Source organism: Ammospiza nelsoni, chromosome 9 (genome assembly GCF_027579445.1).
Source record: "Ammospiza nelsoni isolate bAmmNel1 chromosome 9, bAmmNel1.pri, whole genome shotgun sequence".
NCBI classification, from domain to species: domain Eukaryota; kingdom Metazoa; phylum Chordata; class Aves; order Passeriformes; family Passerellidae; genus Ammospiza; species Ammospiza nelsoni.
The window spans coordinates 33,579,826-33,603,814 of NC_080641.1; the positions used below are offsets into that span (position 1 = coordinate 33,579,826).

General features: G+C 45.6%; 1 protein-coding gene across 15 annotated transcripts in view; it reads left to right on the forward strand.

Moving 5' to 3' along the window:
* NFIA (nuclear factor I A) overlaps positions 1-23,989 on the forward strand; it is a 243,631-nt gene that overhangs the window by 13,753 nt on the left and 205,889 nt on the right. The window lies entirely within an intron of this gene.

Consider the following 23,989-nt stretch of genomic DNA (forward strand, 5'->3'; position numbering starts at 1 on the left):
CCTTTAAAATATAAATCACAGTTATTTAATTATGCTTGGAGAGGGCAGATTTAAGGATATACTGCAAAATGCATTACCTATTATACCAACACGATAATCTTATTAACCTTGCTTTCTACTTTTTAATTTTATTGTGCACCCTGTACAACTCTTATGATATCAAAAATAATTACTTGGAGAATACATGATGTCAGAGGTCCAATATGACATTTATCTTCACAGTGAGGAGACGGCTCCCTTGTGCATTGCATCGCAGCTCGGGAGGCACTTGGCAGGTCCACACTGGGGGGAAGGAGGCACGGATGGGTGTCATCAGCTGCTCTTTAATGCACACAAGTGTGTTTGCAGATTTGTGTTGTAACCGAGGGATAGCTTGACCAAACTTGAGGCGATTCAGCATCCTCAGGCCTCCTAAATTATGTTTTACTTGCTCGTGCCATACAGCTCCCCTAGGTGAGCCAATATTTCAGGGCGGCTCCATGTATTCAGCCCCAATCCCAAATGGATCTCCTATTAAACCCTAAATTCTCCATCCCATGCCTCCTTTGTTGTTTTTTTTTTTCAAATCCATCTCTCCTAATGTTTAAGATGTGTTGATATTTCCCCCTTTATTTTGGGAGGGAATGGGTGAGGGTGGGGGGAAACAAATGCCATAATAATATCCCTTTTCAGAAGAATATAGTTTAATTTTGTGTGTGCGTGCAGCAGCTGCCATTGGCAAGCTGTCGTCTTTGTTGCCATGGGCTTTTTTTTTTGGCAATCGTGCCAGAACATGATTGGATATTTCAGCATATTCATGTTTTGGGGTAAGATATATCTGTAGTAAAACAAAAAATTACCGTGGGGTTGGTAGGTATCCAAAGTGGGGTTATTTGGCCAGGTGAACAGGCTGTGCTGGTGAGTGCGGTACCTGGTGTTGTTTGGTCAATGAGAGAAAACTTGCTGGTGCTCTGGATTTTTGTGCAATGTAAAAAGGTGGTTTAAAAGCATCACAGAAGGGTGTATCACTGAGGTCTCCTCCAGCAGGACACCCTCAGGGTGCAGTGGGAAGGCCCTGGTGTTACGTGAGGGGACTGCTAAGTGGGTTTCTCCTTCCCATCTCACCTGGTGCATGGGGAGGTTGTGTCCATCCCCAGCTCTTGCTGTGACTATGGGGAGCTGGATGGTGGCACAGAGAGGTGCCCAGAGGGGTGGAACACACCTTCCACAGGTGTAAAACCAGCATGGCATACACCCATTAGAGCTGCAGGTGACAGCATATCCTCCAGACTGCCACCATGTCACCGAGCCCTTGGCCACAGAGAGGTAGCCGGTGTTGTTTCTGCTCCTTGGTTTAATCCATTTGTCATATCCATGGTATGGCCATAGCATTGGTATCTAAACAAACTCTTAAACCTGTTCTGCACTGTCCTCTGTGCTGTGCATCTCTGGTCTAATCCCAGCCACTGTCACCTCACTTTCAATACAGTTGGACTTGGTTTTCTTAAAGATTTTTTCCAACCCAAAGGATTCCATCATTGTAAGTAGCCCACAATGGGAAGGCAGGAGTGCTCTTCAGCCCAGGAAATCCACCATGCATGGATTGTTAGGTTGCAAAATGCATTTACACACTTGTGAGGAGTATTTCATGGGGAGGCATCTCCTTACAGCTAAACTCTGGAAAGCCCCTGGCAAGGGGGAAGTTTTCGGCTCTGTGCAAAGTCTGCCGAAGGCTTCAGGAGAAACAAGGGGTGAAGAGCTAAATGAAAAGTGTTGGGACAGCCTCTTTCATGCAGTGTTTTTCTGCATCTACCACTTTAATCTTGTGCATGAGGGACAGATAATGAGCTGCCTGAGCTTTGTAATAAACATTGGGTCTGGTTAAATCACCATTTTTGTGTTTAAAATACGTTGTAATGCACTGAACGAACAGGGATGCACTCCTGTAATCGTATCAAAAGACAAGTTAGATAGTTGCTACATTTATTGTCAAGATAAACACTCACTTTGAAGATTTTAAAGCAAAAATACATTGTCAAACAGGTTTCATCCTAAGGGTATTCACTTGAAATTTGTCTGATCTTTTTACCCAATAAGGTTTTAATTTGATATAGAACAAAATGGCCAAATCCCTGAGTGATGCTGGAAACATAGGGTAAAATTTAAATTTAATTCAGGTTTGGTTGTTTTTGTTTTTTCCTTTTGAGGCCAAGTAGTTTCAAGTAAATCAGAAGAATGAATTCTTTGTATTGGGATGCTTTTCTCAAGCCCAGCTATTGTTGGGATGCTTTTAGGGAAGATAGCCACTGCAATGCTTTTATTGTGTGGTGATGAGGACTTTTCCTCATGCCACAAGGACTTCATTAAAAATAGCCAGCAAACCTGTTTATGTTCGGGTTTTGTGTTAAAAAGAGAAAAGTAGTTGTTGCTTATCTAAAAAGCAAGCCCTGCATAATTTCATGTGAAAGTTTCACAAGCAGTTTGCCTGGCTGGGGCAGCACCAGCCTCGGTAGCAGCCAAACCCTTGCGGCGGGCGGAGGTTGGGTATTTCTGGAAAAGTTGGGAAAAACACACAGCAATCAGTTGAGAGTGGGATTTTTGTGGTCAGGATATTTTTTTTATTTTTCTCAGAAAAGGATATCACCTACAACAGTTCTGATTTAGATTCTTCCCAGGCAGATGCCTTTACAAACACCCAGCCACGGAGCTCAGGGCCGTTTGGGGGTGCACACTTGTGTTTTAGAAGTGCATCTTCAAGGTGTCTGTTCTTTCTAACCTAGATATATGAGTATGATTTCTAGGCAAAATAATGTGTTCGACTCCCACTTTAAACAGGGACATTGTTTCTTTTTCAGTCAAAAGCTGGAGGGCAAAATCATGGTGAGAACTGAGCAGACCAGTTGTTTTCCATGTGCGTGGTCTTTAGTAATAAACTCTCCCCTAGAAGACTGAGGTGTGTCTCACAGGGAGCAGCCCCAGGGTGTGAAGCTCTCTGTCTGGGGGATGAGGATGGTATGAGCAGTGTCCCTGTCCCGTCCCCAGGCTGGGTTACCTGCTGTGGTCCTGTACAGTGCAAAAGGAGAGACTGTTTGTGTGCTCCTATCTCCCTGCAGCCTGCTGAAGTTTGCTGTGGACATGGCCCTGGACAAAAGCAAATACAGAGAGTTTTCATTCCTGAATGTCCTGTTGGTAGGGTAGGTTTCCATGAGATGGGTCACTATGGAATTGTTGCTTTTCTCCCCATTCCTGGCTGGATCTCTTCCCAGTTTTGCCTTTTGCAAGCGGCTTTGTTTGCCCAGGCTTGGGGCTGAGTTACCTTGGCTGCACAGCGCCTTCATCATGGGTTTTGTGCAGTTCTTCCCAGTTTGGGGCTCTGGCAATTCTGGGATGGCCAAAGGGAAGGCAGGAGCACCCATGATGCAAAGTCAGGTTACACAGGGCATTTGGAAAGAGTTAAATGAGTCGGAGTTTGAAAAGAGAATGGGACATTTCTGTTCACACAGTTCCAAAATACAGGGCAGTGATGTCATGGAGCTGATAAATGGACTTCGAAAGACTCAAAAAACTTTCTCTGGTTGCAGAAGCAGTATTTAATATTAATAATATTTCCTCATTTAAAAGGGTGAGGGATTTCTCAGGCAGTCTTGCTCATGTGCATGGGTTTTTTTAACAAGTGTTGTCTACCTTAGCAACTTCTCCAGGGAACTTTCCAGCTCTGTGCTGGGGCTACTGGCACAGTTCGAGGACGGGTCAGTGGCCATGGAAGCTTTTAACATTTTAATTGCCTTCCTCCACTGATTGTGACGATGACCTGTTTGTTTGGCTTATATCTCTTTTTCATATTTTTTAAAAAAAGGGCGGAAAAAAATAAAACAAAGGAAGTACAGTGCTGTGCACAGAACAGTTATTAAAAACAGTTGGGAAGCATATAAAAGGTACTGTTTGTGTGAGAAACGGGACAGCTGTGATGGTCTATTGGGAAAGTGTGTACAGATGGTGGTAGGGAGGGGAATGATGACTACATGGCTGATAAATGAAATACAAAAAGCATTAAATTGGTGATCTTTTTAAAGAGTACACTTTTGGTGAGCATTTTTGGTGCATCATTAGGGCTCTTTGTCTGCCTCTTATTTCGCCAGGAAGTGCGACTATCGCCGCACATTTGTGCCTCTGATTTTGTTTACAAATAAGGAGCCTGTTTAATAAACCACATACCATGGAATTATTAAAGAAGATAATTAAGCACACGGGTTTTTTCCTACATTGGGAATGGACATGGGATCGTCCTATAAAGGCCTGACAATACCACAAATGCAGTTGGGCTCAAATTAGTGCGGTAACACGTGAGATTTCCTGGAGCCTAAACAAATTTCTTTGTTTTGCAAGAAGTGGGACTGACGGCGTGAGCCGGGTTCAGGAACAGAGGTTTTGGCATTTCGAAACCATGGAAGGCAAAGCACTTGACATTTTGCCTTTATTTATGTTATCTTACAATCCCAAAAGTGTTGGCACCCAGTGATGAGTGCCCAGCCATGGTACCTGGGAGTTCCTGAGGCTCCCAGGGGATGCAGGAACTCTCTTTTGGAGTAGGCAATAAAGGGAAGAGGGATAGAGGAAGAGTTGGAGGTAAAATTTTTCCCTGTAGTTCTTAGGAGAGAGATCATCGTCTTCCCATCCTTAGAGCTTTATCCCATACCTTATGAAGCTTGTTTATAAAGGGCTGATGGACATTAAGGCAATATCTCTATTTCTGCACACTGCTGTAGAGATGGTCACTCAAATGCTGCAAACCTCGACAAGGAGAGTTTTTAAACTAACAGGCAAAATAATCCCCCTCCTCCCAGCATTTCGTCCAGTTTCCAGCTGAAATAATTCCCGGTTTCCCTTCGCCTTCCCTCTCACCCACCCGTTGCTTCGTGTTCCTGCTCATTGTTTCTGGGTGCCATCAACAGATGAAAGCATTTTCCTTAATAATAAATAGTCTTTGGTAACACCGTGCTTTCCATGACCCAGACGGGTGTCCGGCCGCCCCATGAGCCCCGGCCATGTCATTGTCCCTCCCTCAGGGGACACAGAGCAGCGGCAACCTCAGATCCGCGTCTCGGGTGCTTGAAGTGCCGCGAAAAGGGAGTTCACCAAACCTCCGTAACCAGAACCAGCTCACATGGAATTTTTCCAGGTTTTTTTTGTTGATTGCAGGTTTATTGATGGTCTGAATTTTCTTGATTTACAAACCTTCCAAAACTTCAACATGCCACTTTGGGGATTATTTCTTCTCCTGACACAGTATCACAAACTCCTCTTGTTACCGGATTTGATGAACGACATGTTTCACTGTGCTGCCTTTGGGCCAAGCCAATATTCTTCTGCATTTTCTTGAAATGTAGAAAAAAGGAAAGATTTTAAAAAGGTTTAATGTGAAGAAAATGTATGACAACTTGATAGATTGCTTGGGACTTCAGTGTAGTAATTGTATAAAGTAGGTTGCAATTTTTTTTTACAGATGCAATATATTAAAAAGAACAATAGACAAAGAGACGTAAAGCGCAGGGATGGAGAGACCATCTTGGCCAACCTCTGCAAATTTGTTCCAAATTTCAGTTATTCAATATCAGAAAAACATGTTCATTGCAGTAACACTGTACGTTTTCTTGGCTGCTCGAATCTTGAGTCATTTAAGGGTTTTTTGTACACCTTGACGTAAATACACTTCATCTCTTTTACCAAGAACACACTCTACTGCTTTTGCAGGACACAGTGGAGGGATGATTTCGAAATATCCAGACATGTATTAAATGCCTGGATTTAGAGATGATTCCTTCCAATAAATGTGTTATTTTTTATCAGTGAGAATGCATGGTCTCCTAGAGCTTCACTAAGTAGACAATCCAAGAGGTCTCCGAAGAGCTGCACTGGTGGGTACCCAGAGGCAACAGAAACAAGCAGCTGTTCAAGATGCTGCTGTGGTGCCTCTTGGTGATACTGGTCCAGGTTTATTAGTCTTGGCCTTGCAACCTCATCAGCTGCAGATGCAAAGAAGAAATGTGGAGGTATCTCTTCTCCTTTGCCGCAGTGCAGAATGTGTACTGTACAAGGTGTCTGCTTAACCTCCCAACAGAAAGCCAGATTTCTCTGCCATCTTGCACAAGAGTGGTTTAACCCACCATCCCTGAGAGCAGAATTAGGCTCTGAGCTGTTGGGACAGGTTCTGGATCTCCTCTCTCCAGAGCCTCTTCGGATCAGCCGAGTGCCGAATCCACTCCCTGTTATTCAGCGGCTGTTTCAGTCTCTCCTTCAGGATGTGTTGCCAGCCACGAGGAGAGGGCAGTGACAAAATATCTGGGGTCCCTGGATACTGCCCAAACTTTGAAAGAAAAGGTTAATTCTTCCTGAAGCAGTGATTTGTGTCTTTGATTAGTTACTAATTTTGCACTCACTAAAATAATTCTCTAATAGTCAGAGTTGATGGGAGAGCCCAGCTACATTGTATGGCTGTGATTTAAAACTTATGTTTCCAAACTTTTCTATTTTTCTTTTGCTGTAGGGGTCTTGGTCTTGCTCAGCGCAGAGGACCCTCAGCTCCATATGAGATCAGGTAGAGCCCAGCCCCAGAGCCAGAGCCCTGTCCCTGACCAGGGAGAGTGATGCTACTCCCATCAGCAGACTACAGGAAGGCAACTATTAAGAGTAGAAAGCTATTAAGCAGTCAGGTTTTTATTATGCTTTAGTGTTTTGTTTAAGTCTGTTCTTAATTGGTTGATTAATGTAAGCTAAGTCCTTTTCTCCCCCACCATCTCTACAGATGGCAAATGGTAGGTCCCAACTGTCATTGTGCGCAAAAAAGGTTATGGTTCAAAGTCAGAGATCCAGAGATACCACGATAATCAATCATAGGAACTTGTCTCGCTGTGCCCAGCCAGGCAAAAGTTAGGCTTGGTAGGAACATTCCCTCCAAACTCATCTGGAGGAATTGCTTTGCACTTTTATTTTGGGAGGGGGACAAGTTGCTGCAAAGTTTTCGCGGCTGGATCCGGGGAGTTTCAATAAATCCTGGCAGAGCTGCGGCGCCAGCGCGCGTGGCCGGGGCTTTTCTTCTCCTCGGCATCCTTCTCCTTGGCAGGGGCTCTATGGAAGCAGGAGGTGCAGCCCATGAACCTCACTGCTAAAAAATGAGTCCAGCAGAAATAAGACCAGGATGTCTGCTTCAGAGAATTGCCTTCAAATTCCTATCTTTGAAACGTTTTTCTTTTTTTAATCTAAGAGGATGATTTATTAAGGCTAACTTCCTTCTCAGGATGAAGCATAGAATTATGTTTCTGGTATCGATCTCTAAAGAGGATTTGCATTTTATTCATACTATAAAAGTGCTTTTAATGGAGACATCGCGGTAATTGAATTTATACTGTGTGTAACTATCGAAGTATCTTTTTAATTATTTTATGTTATGTAATACAATAACTAAATCTAAAGCCTGTGAAAGGGGATGGCTGTACTCTGTCCTTAAGAGTAACATATATAGCTTTTAATATTCTAACGGTGGAATGCAGTTAAGGACATTCTTTATTTGAGGGAAAAAAAAAAGAGGGGGGGAGAGAGAGAGAGAGAGAGGAGAAAGATTTCATTACATTCAGCACAGTATGAGACTAAGTCAAAGTAGTTTTGCTAATTAAATTCAATTGCTATCCATTAGACCAATGGAATGAGATGAATCTACCATATAGCTGACACAGCACAGGTATGCAATTTGGCTAAATGGCCATTCCAGAGCTGCAGCATGCCTTCCTGCGCTCGCTCGCGTTTCCAGGCTCACCATTCCCGCGCGGAGCGGAGCCGAGCAGCCCCGACACCTCTCAGGGAGCGCGGCCACGTGTTGGGATACGCAGGCCCAGCGCCCGGGCACTCGCTGCGGAGCACTTCAGCATGTGCTGGAGGGAGCTCATAAAGTCCAAAGGCGATGGGGAGGTGGGTGGAGGGTTTTGTTCTGGGTTCATTCTTGGATGTTTTCCTTTTCTTTCCCTCCTTGTGTTGCATAGAGCCCTCCAGCAGCTGCTGAGAGAGCAAGTCTGAGTTACCAAAATGAAAGGCAGCGAGCAGGGTATGTGTGCCGGCGTTTTGGCAAGTTGTACTACTTGGGGAGATCTTGTATGTCAGACAGAGAAGTCTCCTACCCCAGTGAAATGACAAGAATACCTCTCAAGCATTGGCGGAGGCAAAATTTTGACAGCCAGCAAGGCTGTGATGCTGCTGAGTGCACAGATTTACACTTCCTGCCAAGATTAAAACGGGCTAAACCCAAAAAGGGTATTAAGGATTGTCACTTTAGGAAGAAATAACGCCTTAGTGTAACGTGTGGAGGCGATCGGCCTTCCAATAGTTTTATTTCCTGAGATCATGCAAGTTCACGTGTAATTGTTGGTGTCATTGGGCCAGGACTGGCAGGACACAAAAATAAAAAATAAACTCGTAAGACAACTGGGATGAAGAATTTTCCACCTCCTCTTCTTGGATGCTGGCGCTCAAGTTCCAGCTTTGCTCTCGCTGGAGCAAATCTCGGCAAAGTCTGGGGAGTTCGGTGTGAACGAAGCCTCTGAACTTTGCTTTCTGCTTCTGATTAACCGATGTGGCATATTTTCCTTCAAGCTATATTTAGTGAAAGAAAAAAATTGCCAAGTTTGGCTGAAAAAAGGCCCGGCAGAAAGCTGGTCATTTAAGCCTCTCTTTGCTGTACAGTATCCTTAAACTTCCTTCCGACGGTATCCTTAAACTTCCTTCCGAGTGCAACCGGTGATGCTTTTTATGATCAATCTTTCGAGTCGGGGTATTTGCTCAATAGAATCCAGACAAATAAATGTGAAGAAAAGCATCCTGCTTTAAAAGAAGGAAACAATTAAACCTCCTACTTTGTTATTTACAGTAACTACCTTTTTTTACCAATTGTCGGAGTTCGAATGGAAGTAGCAGTGTGAAGAGGGAAATGTGGGAACTTTCATTTGTCGAGACTTTGCATTTCTTCTGCTTTATAGCCATCAGAAAAGAGATTGTTGTGCATTCTATTAAATACTGCCAGTATGATTAATTTAAAGGGTTACATTTTATTGAACCCTGGTGTAGATGTTCTTTGTCAACTCACATTCACTGCTAGTTAGAGTGTGTGTCGCATTTATCAAAACTTTCTGGAGCCCCTCTCACCTCATTAGCATGTGAATCTCTATTGAGCAGTTAATGTCCGTTACAGCGAGAGTGCTCAATTCTTGTTTTCAATAAGCCAGTTGTAAAATGTCAGACTGTCACTTACAATATAAAAAAGCAAAAATGATGGTATTTGTAAAAATGTTATCACCTCATAAAAACAAATTGTAAAGACATGAAAGTGATCTTGGTATGCTTTGCTTTCAGAAGTGAGTTAGTACAGCTGCTTTAAATACCAGTTGTCTGGATTCCCACACTTTCCTACCAATGGAGAGGTTTACACAAGCATAATTTAAGTTACAATTACCCTAATTAACATCTCATTTGCATAAATTGTTGAAGTCAAAACAACAAAGAATTGCTTAAGAAGCTTAACCCTATTTGTCCAAAATAAAGAGATGAGTTTTCACTTTGCAATCAAAATTGGCAGGTTCATTATGTCGGAGCTGGAATACAAACTGAAGTTATACTATTAATTAATACTTTACATTTTTATGATTGGGCTGTGCTTCTCCTATTTACAAGGTGTGAGATTTCAAAACATCCCACTGTTGCTGTCAGAGGTGCAGAGCTGTCAGGTGGGGAGTTCCTGGAGTTTTTCTGGAATTAGTAAACCCTGGCTTTGTCCCCCTCATCCCTCTCCTTTGCACACGCAAGAAAAACCTTGGCTTAGTCTGCTCTGGCTGGGAGGAGGCATCCAACATGGGCTGAAAATGCTCATCCTGAATTGTGGAGTGGTGTCAAGAGGCCAAATGACAGCAGTGACAACAGCAATAATGAGCACAGACCCTCTGTCCCTACCGTGGCTGAGCTGACTAGTCCACCTGGGTCCTTCCAAGTGTTTCCAAACTTTCTGAGGCTACTGCAAATTTTGGCTGTTAGCTTAGAATACAGAAATGCAGAGAGAGAGCTGCAAAATAAACTTTAGATGCTGGTATTTTCGTAAAAACATAACTAGCCTTCCAGTTGTGGTCTTGGGGTGTGACTTTAGAGAAGCTTCGGCTGCTTGTAGGTGAGTCTTGGTCCTGCCTTCTGATCCATGTCCTTTGAACATCCAGCTCCTGTTCAGTGCCTGCAGCAGGCAGAGTGTATGAACGAGGCTTGGCCAAAGCTGATGAAGGCAAGGAAAATTTTTCCCTTGGACAGTTGCTACCCTGTGTAGGTTAAAGCTGTTCCACTGGCTTTTTCTATATCTATTCACTGTCTACTACAAAAAATTATATCTGTTCCTCTGCCATTGATAGGGGCAGTCAGTGCTGTGATGCTGAGGGGTTTGAGCAGGGTGGGATGTGGGGAAGCTGGTTAGCCTGTGGGGATGGAGGGTGGCACGGGGTTTGGATGGGCTGTCAGGTGCCCGTGTGCTGGTGCTAATGAAAGCGTTCCCAGTCGCCGGGGCCATATTTTTCTTTCCTGTATTATCTTGTTGCAGCTTCATTAGCTAAGTCAGAGTGAATGTGCATTAGCCCAATAAAACCCTTCCTGCAGGCTTGTGATTTAGCATCCCCTCCCAGCAATGCCCTCTGGATGGAGATTATCCGCCGGCGTCTGCAAGGAGGTGCCGATCGATTGAGCTGTGCCAGAGCCCTGCCTTGAGCTCAGGTTTAACTCGAGGCTGAACCTGTACCAGAAAGCTTTGCAAAGCAAAGACCCCAGTGAACTTGTAATTGTAAACCAGCTGAACCAAAGAGGAATCTCGCCTCATGGTTTTGCATATTCCTTTTTAAAGATTGTGTTATAATTGAGCGGTTGACTTTCGTGTGGCGCTCTCCTTTATGAGCCAGTGATTACACAGTGTAGGGCGCTTACGCTCTGAACATGAATGAATCTGCCAGTTCTACTACAGTACTCTTTATAAAATAACAAGGCTTACCAGGTGGCAAGAATTGCATAATTGAATTGGACTGAATCCTGGTTTTCCCAACCCAGAGCGGTTACACTTAGACGTAAATTACAATTAAAAGAGACAGAATGTTTCCATTGTATTAAGAATCCTTAATAGCAAACTTTTCACCCATAAGGCTCTGTTCTCTTCCTGAAGTGTGAGAGGAATGGCTCTATGTGTCTAACTACCATTAACACTAATGGGAACAACGTACATAAATCCCGGCACGGCGATGGCAGAACAGACCCCAGATGCCTTTAAAGAGGAAAGTGCGTGTAGGGGATGAATAGAGGCACACGAGTCTGTTGGTGCCTGGAACATCTGCTCTGGAAGTGTGGAAGGGCTCAGTTTGGGGTGCGGGTTTTCGGATACCCTTCTTGAGTTTCACATGTTGTGAAACCAGCTCGCTGCTCCCTCAGCTGGGCTCTTTCTCCAGGGCTCTGGGAGGAAGCAGATCTCAAAAGCAGATAGGAAGATGCCATGGACAGATTCAAATGCCACTAAAACCACTATTCATTTTAGTTCTCCAGAAAGTAAAAAAAACCGAACTGGCGCTGTTTGCCAAAAGTACCCGCTCTCCCCAACTTGTGCTCACCACTTCCTACCCTTCGGAGCTGGGGATATTGAGAACATCTGTTTCCAAATGCAATGAGAAGAGGATAGTCCCCTTCCTTCCCTCCTTTCCAGAGGACCTTCGGCTTTCCCTGCCTCTTTGTTTCGTATTCCCCTTCTCCCTGGGATGCCTGTCAACAGCAATCCTAATCCAGCTGTGCAGGTCAGGCGCTGCACAGAGCAATTCCTTCAGCCATCCTGAACAGCCAGGGACCAGTTTTCCACCCCCAGCCCTGCTCTGGCCGTTTGGGCACGGACGTCCACCCTGTGCACAATACACTCAGCAAGGAGGAGATGAGGATACAAAACCTCATTTTTATTCCAAACCCGGTTCTTGGTGAACTTTCCAGTCTGCACTCCTCGATGGCGATGTGATGCACTGTCACCTTGCCATTAGGGCCCAGTAATTAATAGCTGCCTAATAGGAGTGAATGTAGTTGCTCAGCAAAATGAATGATGTGTGCTACAAGGAAAAGCACTAGAAAGTAAAGCTGGAGCTGGGAAGTTGTTAGTGAGGGGAAATTTCTGCTTGCCCTTCATTAGGAGAAGCTCCAAAGAAATGTAAAGTTTGATCACATTAATCAGAACTGGCATCATGCAATATTTTTCTTTGTTATTTGGCATAAATTGCATACATTAAATGATTTAAATTATGCATATACCTGCCATAAATTTTAATTTATGGTATTTAATGAATAGTGTGGGTTGTCTTTGAGCATTGGAACATACGGGCTGGTGAAGGCTGAATGCAGCCCTGTTTTCTGGCTCACAAAATCAGTTTTCACATGGGCTCCAGCATGGACAGAGAGAAGGGGGCAAGTTTTGAGTGAGTTTGTTACTATCAAGGCTCTCACAGCCATCCCTCCCTCATGCCTTTCTCAACACTTTTTTTTTTTTTGAAGATGAGCACAGTTCTGTAAAGAACAAACCAGCTCTTCTTGCACCTCCACTGTGACAGATTTTAAGCACTGTGGTAGTCATGAAATGGCCACAAAATACCTACAACTACTCAGAGACCAGCTGTGTTTTTGTAAGGTCTGCTTTGAACAAGTTGCAGTCAATGTTTTCTGGCTCTTTAGAGGCCCTGACTGACATGAGCATATATAACATCAGGAATAACTTTATGTGATTTTTTTTTTTCTGTCCTGGTACTGTAGTGTAATTGGCAGGTCCAGACTTGCTCGTGCTCTTTTCAAATGCAATTTTTCTTGGGGAAAGAAATTAAACCAAAGGATGATGTAGCTTTTCACAGCCACTCAGATGAAAGTAAGTGGTGGTTACAATTATTCAGAAGTATTCAGAGAAGTATTGAATATGTTAATCTTTACTAGTAGAAAGCCCTGGACTGATGCACGTGGCTGGAAATGTGCAGGGGTTGGGTGCCCTTCCAGCTTAGCCACAGCCTTTCTTTGTGGCCTTGGGCAAACTATTTAACTGGTTCTGCAACAGCACAGTTTGTCAGGAGCGTGAGTGGGAGCGCCACTGTTTCTTTTCTTCTTTCTATTTGTCTGCTGACGATATTAAAATTTCTGGAGTGCAGACTCCGTGTGTGTGTGTAGCTGCTGTGCCCAGCCCAGGCACAGCACAGATATTGATGTTTATCACCATTACCATCGTTCTTGGCTTGCAGAAGATATTTACAGCATAGATCAGAGCACGCAGCAGCAATGGAGGGACTTAAATCTAGCAATCTAGAAAACTGCCTGCTATATTCAAAAATGAGAGTGGATGACACCCTCTCCCCCGCTGCTCATCTGCTGGGATGGACGCTGAGCCCGGAATAATGCTGTCCTTGTTCTCAGGAACACGGCAGCGCTCTCTCTGGCGGACGGGGCTGGGGCCGTTCCTCCCGTGCCTCCACATGCACCTGCAGAAAGCCCAGAGATTCCCAATGCCTTTTGCTACTGACACATCCCTTTATAAAGTCTGTTTAAAGTCACGGGGGAGGATAATTTTGAAGACTGAGTGGTAGGATCCAGCCTGGTAGGATTTTAGAAATACTTGGAAATTTGCTCTCCCCTAGCATGTGCAGAGAACGCTACCACATGACTTTTGTGAGAAGTGTTGGCTTTAGGCAACCCAAAGCTCTTCAAAAGTAAAATCAAATTTAAAAAATCGGTGTTAAGACCAGTATCTTTGGCTTTGGCATGTGTAGGTGCAGCCTCTTTGTCCAAAATGTGGTGCAGCACACAAACAGGGGTGTTGTTCCTGAGTCTGTGCCGTGTGGCTGCTGGAGTGTCTTCTGCAAAATCTGAATGGCAAATGGAAAGGAGGCAAATAAAACTCAAAAATGGTCTGTCAGAGAGACTAGGAAAAGAGGGCTCATGCACAGCATTGGGGCTCATCAGGGTATTACAGTGCTCAGGGTTTGCTCTTCCCAAAATTGGAGTGTGAGCTATCATGGACATGATATGGTGAAAGAGAGAAACTCAACAGGGAGAGTCCCTGGTGTGACAGTCCTGGGAAGCTCAGGGGTGTAGCACCGTCTGCTTTTTTTGACTGCAGAATTTTTCACCCATCCCTAGAGCCCTTACCTGAGCTGTTCTCTGTGTTTGAGTAGACCTGCCCTTGTTTTGCTGTGGGTACCATCCCTGCAGCATCATCTGAGAGGTTACAGCTTTAACAAAGAAGAAAAGCAAATTGCTGTAGGATGTCCTGGGAAAGCAGCTTGTTGGGAACAGACTTGGAAAAAAGGCAAAGGGAGCAAGTAGATCACCTGGGAAATAGCCACCAAAGAAATAGCTAGCATGAGATTTTGTTGTGTTTATTTCAAGTAAAAATTAAGACAGGTCTTCTCCTCTTCTAGAACCACATTCACTTTATTATTAAACTTACCAACAGTGAGCACCACGTGCTAGAAGGAACATACCCATCCCTGAAATGCTGTTCTTAGAAGCCAAGGAATTTGCATGTCCAAACGGGATGTGTATCATAAATAGACTGTTTACAGTAGACTTAAATTATATGATGAGCCATATAACAGCAGTGAATATATCACACCGTGAGCCCCTGCCAACCATGCATGACTACTATTTGCTTCTCCTCAGGCAGTAAACAAAGTTTTCAGCTGACCTACTGTTTGGTAGAAGTGCACGGAAACAGAGATAAGCAGCACCACTTGTAACGCTGTAGTGGAATAAAATCTGGCATAAATTTGCCTAGAAAGTAAAAGGAATGCATGAAATATTATTTCTTAGTTCACATACAACTCTTCTGCCAGCACACCATATAGTATTGCATTGCTAGGAGAAGGGGATTTATTCCTGTTTCTGCAAAGTTCATATTCTGATCAGTGGTCAATGTGTATGATATGAATATCAAATCTTTTAAGCTGAAGTGTGTATTAAATGGCTGGAGCCCCTCTGCTCTGGATCCAGGCTGGCAGAGCTGAGGGTGTTCAGCCTGGAGAAGAGAAGGTCCCAGGGATGTCTAAGAGCTCCTTGCCAGTATCTAAAGGGGCTCCTGGAGAGAGAGCTGGGACAAGGGCCTGGAGGCGCAGGACAAAGGGCAATGTCTTCCCACTGCCAGAGGGCAGAGTTAGATGGGATATTGGGAAGGAATTTCTGGCTGAGTGTGGTGAGGCACAGGGTGCCCAGAGAAGCTGTGGCTGCCTCTGGATCCCTGGAAGAGTCCAAGGCCAGGTTGGACAGGGCTTGGAGCAACCTGAGATAGTGGAAGGTGTCCCTGCCATGGCAGGGGGTAGAACTGGATGGGCTTAAAGATCCCTTCCAACCCAAACCATTCTGTGATTCTATAAATATTCTAAACCAACAACCTGAAGAAACACACAAAGGGGATGGATTGCCCCATATCATATTAAAATGCCTTGAGATTCCCACTGGATTCAGCAGGACTCAAGAGTATCCCTTCCCACTTTGGGATGAGCACTTTAACATAAGGCCAAGAAGGCACATCTGGCTTCCCAGGACAGACCTAGACTTCACCTATGCTGCAGAACGTGCTGTTTGAGGCTCTGCAGATCTGTATAACACACTATGGACTAATTTTCCAATGCCTAATGGGAACGCTGTGCTTCCCAGCCGGGTGTTTGTTTGTCTGCCTGCTCCTCGCCTCCCTCCTACCCTATTTATATACGCACACATGCAAAAAATATGAGAGTTAAAGAAAAATGTCAACCATATGTAACATACATGGAGATTAGTGACAGTAACAGTGAATTCATTGTGGTTTTGGCAGTCAGGACATCATCCAGGCCATATTTTAAAGTTTTAGACAAATCCACATGTATTCCAGAGATTGCTGTGGATTTTCAGTATGTGTGGCTCATTAGATACGCAATCTGCCTGCTATTCTCTCCTGTCACACAAAGCTGATGGCAGCAAACTGGCATCTTGGAGATGTTGGTAGCACTGCAGATTTTAGCATTAATGCCAGCCTTGGGCATCCTGGAGCTCCATAGCCTTGTGTGACACGTGCTGGCGGTGAGGGGTGCCAGTGTCCCACGGCTGGGACATCATGGGCTGCTGCTCTGGCTGCAATTCTGCTTTCAAGCAAAGTAAAATGATTAAAATCCATATCTCAGAAAATCCACGTCTCAGATCATTGTCCTTAAAGAAGGAAACAGTGCAAAACTTCAAACCCTACACTCAGTTCTGCTTTTTTTGGTCCATCACAACTACAGCTTTTTTGCATTGTTTCCTCTTATCACAGCTTGAAACTACTTTTGGGGGCGCTATAAGTGAACGTCAACCTCTTCTTAAGTTCATAATTTTTTTCAGATTTTCACACTCTTTTCAAATTCCTGTAATTTTTCCCGTAAATCTTCACAGCTTCATATCCCTATGACTCTATCTGTATAGAGCTTTTGCTACCCATCTAATAACCATGTGCAGCATACAAAAGCATGGCTTTGATTCACATAAAAGTGCTAAACTTGCCTAAACCCGTTGGAGTTCAGGCAAGGCTACGTTGGGCGCAGGGCTCAGTGCTTAAATATAGGTGAAGGCAACTCTGGTCTGCTAATTTCAGCAGAATGTTTCAAACAAAGTGTTACTGTTTAATCTGGGCACATGACGGGTGAATGAATGTTTGAATGAAATGACATAATTGTTGGTTAGCCTGTATAATTTGGAGAGCGCTTGCACAAGTTTAACTCTCTCTGGAGGCAGCGGATCCTCGAGGCGGGAAGGGAAGCGCCTTCCCCAAAGGCAGAGGATGGCCAGATCCTGGATCCCTTTGCACATGCCAACCTTTGGAACACCGTGCTGGACTGGATTTTGGTTCCAGAGTACCATCCCTAGCCCCTCTCCTCACATCGTGTATGATATTTAATGCGTCATCTTTGTTTTAAACAAACAATGCGCAAGCTGTTGCTGGCAATGGTGGGAAGCTGGTGGTCCATCTGGAAAGCAGGGAGATAGATGAGGGGAAAAAAATAGAATTAAAACTGTTTAGGGGTGTATTTGCATGTGTAAAACCCTGGGATAGGGGCAGGGTGTTTAATAGATTTTTAAAAAGAAGTTTGAAGACAAGGTAGATGCTTTGTCTGTAAAGGATTCTGTCAATAATAGACATTATTTGTGTAATAAAACCTGAGGGTTTATACAAAACAAAGCAAAGCTGCGAGTCCATACCTTTAAAAAAGTTGTTTATTCATTATTTTTGCTGCATCAAGTCCACTCACTGTAAAATTAACCAATTTTTCCTTGACAAAAGTTCAGGATGGTATAAAATTAACCAATAATATGGCTTATTAATTAAACCAGTGGCAAAACAGCCATTTGAGCGTAACGAAGTCCGCAGGATGGTTGCAAGTCGGGTTTCTGGCTGAGTGCTTCTGTCATTCCCAGAGACAGAGCACCCCACCTCAGCTCACCACTGCCCAGCGTGCAGCCAATCTGCCATTGAAAACCTTGATTATAACCAGAGAAAAGTTCATTGAAACCAGAAGAAGTTACAAAATCATTAATCTTTCCTGCCATCTTGGATTCTCTCTCTCACCAGAATCCAGCCAGATGTTTTGCAGTCGCTGCATGCACAGGGCACTGCGATCCTGTTTGCACAGCTTGGGGTTTTTCCTCCATCCTTAGGGATCTTTGCTCTGAAATTATGCATTTTGCCTTTGCTTTGGAGATTCTCCATCACTGCTGAGAGCTTCCTGGAGAACAGGAGGCACTCTTTAGGCATAAGCCTGTTGGTAAATTAAACTCTTTTATGCGTGCAGCGGTTTTGCTGCCGTCCTTGGGGACCGGGGCTGAGCGTTTTGGGGAGCAATTCCCTGCAGGAATGCTGAGCATCGCCGCCATTTCGGGCTTGCCAGGCCTGAGGATGATGTATGGAGCAGGTGGTTGCAATTTAGGGTTCGCTGCCGTTCCTGGGGAAATGGGTGGAAAAAAAGAGGGTTGGGAACAGAGTGAAAAGGCAACGGGAACAAGGCTGGCATTATCCACGCTGCTCCCAGCCTGAGCCTGCGCCCTGCATGGCTCAGAAAGCTGCATCTTCCCCCCCTTAAAAAGGACCTCAGTGAATGAACAGGCAAAAGACCTGAGCGAGGAGGTTTTCATAAAAAAAAAAAAAATAAAAACCTTAATTGGGGCTCACTGAGCAATCCGACATCACGGCAAATCCTGCTCCGAAATATATGTGCTCTGCTTTAATGACAGCACATAGAGTACTGCTGAGATAGTGGAAAATTTTACAGGGAGTTTTGCTTAAGGAATGGCTTTAACTCAAGTTACCTGTAGAGCCCAGTGTCATATGGAAATACTTAGGGAGCTGTGGAAAACTTTCTGAAATACAGTGGAATTTATCTAGCGCAGCATTTCGCGTAGGGAGGAGGAATATGGATTACAATGGAGTCAGGAAGGAGCGGGCTATGGCGCTCTTGGAGACGGCCACTCGCAGCCCCGCGACCGCAGATGAAAAGTACATGTGTAACCGGGGGGAGCATTCCTCACCGGCCCCGTCTGGGATGCATTTATGCTATTTGCCATGCACGTAACCTCGTTATAGAAAACAGAGTCCAATAACTTTAAAAAGATGGACGGTAAAAGGAAAAAAAAAAAAAAAAAACACAAAAAAAAGGTGCAAGGAAGCAGATCTGCTTCCAGATTTGCATGCCCGGGGTCTGCAGTGGGGTAGGAACAGTGAAACGCGGATCCAGAGGGCCCCCGGTGCCGACAGCCTGTGTACGCTGCAGGGATGGTGCTGATGGAGCTGCAGCTCCAAGGTGGAAGAACTCAGGACAGCCCTGGAGCAGTGGGAGCACTGCATCCCTGCAGTCCCGCACGGCCATGGTGCGCCCAGCAGAGCCGGTGTTTGGTGCCGTGGGGTGTCCCAGGAGCTGGGCAGGAGAGGGATGGGAGGAGGCAGAGATGTTTTCAAGTGCATTTCATTGTATATTTGCTCCCTAAATGCTTATGGCACTGGCCGCCAGAGCATCTGGGCACTTCACAATAATTAAAACTGACAAATCCATAAACAGTAAACAACAGGCTACCCACTCGGGCAGCCAAAAACCCACTACTGCATAAGCTCAATAGCTGCACCCATCTGCCAAATAAAATCCTCTCCACTGCCTCCCCTCGTCTGCGCAGGCCAGGACAGAGCCAGGCCCTTCCCCACCATCGCCCCCCGGCTGAGCACAGCCTGACCCCTCAGCCTCCCTGCGGCTTCATGCTGGCTTTGGGAGCAGCAAGAGTTTATTTCAAATTTTCTTTTTTTCCAAATTTTTTTCCCCACCACAAAGTGGCAAGAAGTAATGACACCCTTTTCCTTCTGACTTCTTGGCCCGCTAACCCTTTCGCAACACAATGGGAAGGCAACCGCTCGCACCCAGGGGAGGGGATTTAATGACTAGAAAATAAAGAGAGAGAATTTACTTGGAAAAACTGTGGAATTAAAAGTTCTGGACAAAACACGCATCACTGATGCATAACATTTTTGTTAATTGGGTCTTAACAGGTTTGTGACTCAGGCTGTAATTATTTGAGAAATGGGTCACACCAGGCAGTGCCAGCCGCCCGTCCTGCCGCTGCGGGAACTTTCACCTAGTTGTAAAACTGCATCTCGACGCGTGTTCCCTCTGCCCCGGCAGGGATCCCGGCCCTCGGAGCAGCCACGGCGGCGTGCCGAGCCCGTGGCCTCTGGGATGGGTGTCGGGGCACCGGGATGCTCCCTGCAGAGCCCTCCTGGGCCAGCCCCGTCCCACTCCCTGTGCCATGGAGAGATGTCTCATCCCGTGTCAAACACTCTCCCCCTTTCTCCCACTATTATTTTTACTTTCTAATTTTTCCCCGTGTTTTCCTGACCCGGCAGAGGCACTAAATCTTCCTAATGCCTCCCTGCCCTCGTATCGCAGAACAGGCTGCGGGAAGTTGTTCTTTCTTTCTTTTTTTTTACTAAAGCGAGATTAATTAAAGTATAAAAAATGCACCCAACTGTGGTAAATCATTTCTCTTTGCGGAGCGATTGCTCCCTGCTCCATCCACCTCAGCTTTCCTCGGCAGAAGTATCTCCATGCGAGCTAAGTCTTCTAACGCTCGTAAAGCACCCGAGATATTATCTCTCTAATTAGCAGCTGGAAAAAAATAAATGAGAGATCAATTAATGCTATAATTATAAACACTGCCTTTAGATGTGTTGTTTGTGGTGAACGAATGCTTATGCTGACAAGAACCGTGCTGTGATTCTCCCCCCAAAATTTGGAGCAGGAGCCCCCTCTCCAGTCCCGAGCTGTTCCTGGCTGCATAGCCCACCCCAGGGTGCTGGGGAGGAGTTTGGGCTCCCACATCCCAGGACATTTTTCCTGGTCCCTGACTGGCTCTGGGAAGGTGATGGGGTCCCACGGTGGGGCCGGGGGGGGGGGTTTTGCAGCTCTCTCTTGGCCCTTCCCTGCTCCGGGGTAAGCTGTTTTTCATATATTGTAGCCTGGGAAAGCTGTGTTACTGTTAAAAGAGTAACCATATCCCTTTCTGAGCTGTTGCCAAGCAGATGTAGGGTTTTGGAAAGTTCCCAACAAACTTCCACAGCTGATACTTTACCGACTTGTTCCTTCTCCCATCCCTCTACTTGCACCTATTTAAATAACCAAAGGACATAATTTGGGGGAGGGAGTGTTGCTCTGCAGCTTCTACTTGTTAAATATAATTAATTGAGAGTGACCCGTTAGTCAATTACAGTGTATAGCTTGGAAAAGAAATGGGGAAATATAAAATATTACTGTTTTACCAGAAAAAAAGCTCCTTATTTTGTGCTGAAGGAGGACAGAATAATGGAGCAAATCGAGCCCTTTGTGCAGTGCAGGGCTGCTGCTGCCTCGCGACAGGGCAAATATCTCATTTGCTTTCTTAACAGCAGTTTGTGGGGTGGCTGCAGGAGGAGGAGGAGAAATCAGGAGAAATCCAGGCTTTCAAGGCTGGCAGTGGTGTGAAACTCGGTGTCGATGCAGATCCCACTTGCGTGTGCCGGAGGGGGCACAACGCAGGGCACTGAAAATATGGAAAGCTCCCATAAATCATATCTCACAGGAAAGGTTTATGGGAGCTCAGAGTATAGCAGAGGGGATGGATGTCAGGTTTTCCTACACAATAGAGGGTCTTTTGTTTCTGTGCTGCCTCTTGGCAGCAGCCCCCATGCCACTGCTGGTAATTTCCTGTCCATCCTTCGCCGAGCGGCGGGGCTGGAGCAGGGGAGTAGTCCCACGTTTTTGTTTAGACTGTGTTTTTTTAATGCTGAGCCTTGTCCTAAGCAGGATATCCCTGTGTATGTTTGGAGTTCCTGAACTTCTCTGGAGAAAATTATCCTTAAAAAGCCCCTTCCACAGCACTGAGTTTCTAACTTCTCTCTTGAAAAAAAAAAAAAAAACCCCAACAACAAAAAGCCCAGGTTTAATTGCTTTTGCTTGTGAGAGCTTGTACCTTGCAGCTTAATCCGCTCGCGTCTCAAACATCCGTCAGCGTTTTCCTTCCACCCAGGGGCTCAGGAGAAAACCAAAAACTGGAGATGATTGGATTGGCAGTTTTGCTTTTGGCAGCTGGGGATGCTTCGGCAGGACCCAGATCGCACCAGGTGGGACAATGTCCCTTGGTCTCTGCATGTGCAGAGGGCTGGAGTTCATCCCTGTTTTCCAAAGCATGGATATTTTGCAGTCAGAGGAGCTCGAGGGCCTGGCTGATGGTGTTTGGCTGCTGACTGGAGCTGTAGGTTTCTCAGAGAATCTCCAAAATTATGAACCAGCACTTAGTTTGTTTTTTCCCGTCTCTCCCCAATTATTTTCTCGGACCGCCTTGTCTGCATTTGTTGACACCTCATAGTAAAGACAAAGTAAAAGTAAAAGCAAGGAGCCCAGTGGTTGGTGTGCACAGAGGAAGCAGGGCAAGCTCCCAGCTGTGGGTCCCTAGAGGAAAATATGGAAAAATATATCCAGTAAATCCAAACCGGAGGCGCCTCCATAATGAGTCTCAGTGACGGGACAGCCCTTTGGATTTGAAAAACACCCCTGCGTTCTCTGTAAAACTCCCATCCCCTTGACAAAAAAGCCCAAAAGAACCTCAGGGATGGAGTCTCCTCTGTAGGGAGCATGGCCCTTGCTGCCATACCCCATGATTTAGGTGTGGAACCCCTCTGGATTAGCAGCTGGCACGGTGAGCATTCCAGGGCAGCCTGGCCACCTCTGCTCTGCTGTGTGGCAATTACCCTGTGCTGGGACAGCCTGGCTAACGAGGACTGGGAGCAGGGCTGGAGTTGGCCAGGTCGCTCCCAGGAAGCCCTGCATGGGTTAATCTGCACGGTGCTGTACAGAGCTGTATGTGCTCTGTGAGGCCATACAGTGCTGTATGGCACCGAGGGAGCTGTGCAGTGCTCTGCAGGGCTGTACCCTGTGGTGTGCTGCTCTGAGGTGCTGTGCAGCACTGCACAACTCTGCTTTGAGGTGCTAAATGGTGCTGTGAGGCACCCTACACAGCTGTATGGCACTGTGCAGTGCAGTGTGGGGCTCTATGGTGCTGTGCAGTGCTGTACAGTGGACAGTGCTACATTACCTACAGTGCTACACAACACTGTAGGGTGCTGTAGGATGTTGTACAGTGCTACACAATGTTGTACAGTGCTACAGGACATTTCACAGTGCTACACAAGATGGTACAGTGCTGTAAATGTACGGTGCTACACTACCTACAGTTTTACACAAAGTTGTAGGGTGCTTTAGGATGTTGTACAGTACTTACACAATGTTGTACAGTGTTACAGAACATTTCACAAGGTGGTACAGTGCTGTAAATGTACAGTGCTACACTACTTACAATGCTACACAACATTATAGGGTGCGGTAGGATATTGTATGGCACTACACAATGTTGTACAATGTTACAGGACATTTCACAGTGCTAAACCAGGTGGTACAGGGCTATAAATGTACAGTGCTACACTACCTACAGTGCTACACAAGGCTGTAGGGTGCTGTAGGATGTTGTATGGCGCTACACGATGTTGTACAGCGCACTGCGCGCTCCCCCGACTCAGGCATTCTTCTGGGTAACCTGATCTTACTTCTGTCTGCTTTCAACAGATAGGGGAGGTGAAGTTATGTTAAACATGTCGCAGTAAGTTTGATTCACACCGCTCCGGTCTGGTTTTCTTCCTTGATTAGCTTTAATCAAACCCTCTGCGTTACATGACCTTAATAAAGCTATTTTTCCTGACAAGCAAAGACCGTCTTAACAAGCAAAGCTCATCTGGCCTGAAACTAAAGCCAAGTCAAGATGGTGTTTTAGGTCCTCATTAAAGTCCACAGCGTGAAGCGAGAGGGAAAATGATGGAATGGTGCTCCACCAAACCATCTCTCCTTTACATTTAATTAGAGGAATTATACGCAACCCAGTAGATGCCTTGGGAAAGCAATCACCAGTGGGTTTGTAAAGATCCCAGCAGTATAAAAGCGGGCAGCTCTGGCTTTGGCAAAGGGCAAATTAACACCAGGAGCTGGGTGGACTTTGGGATCAACCAGGAAAACAAAATAATCATATGGTGCTAATATGAAAAGAGCTCGGAAGCCGCCCGTCCCGGAGCTCACACGGGCAGCACGCAGTGACCCTGCAGAGCTGGGGAGGGAGAGTTTCCAGCGTGTTTGTTCCCCCTCAGCCCTTTCCTTCAGTTACTGCTGACTCACATGGGCTGGGGGAGCGATGCAGGCCGGGCTGGGCGAGGAGCTGAAGGAAAAGCCCCAGCGGGGAGCGATGCCACGGGGCTTGGCAGTGGGTGAGGAAATCAGCCACATGCAGACAAAATGCGGTCAAGCAGCCGCCCCACGCAGAGGATGTCCCTCACGCTCATTAGCATTGTGTTTGGAGCAGAGCTTATCAAAAAGCA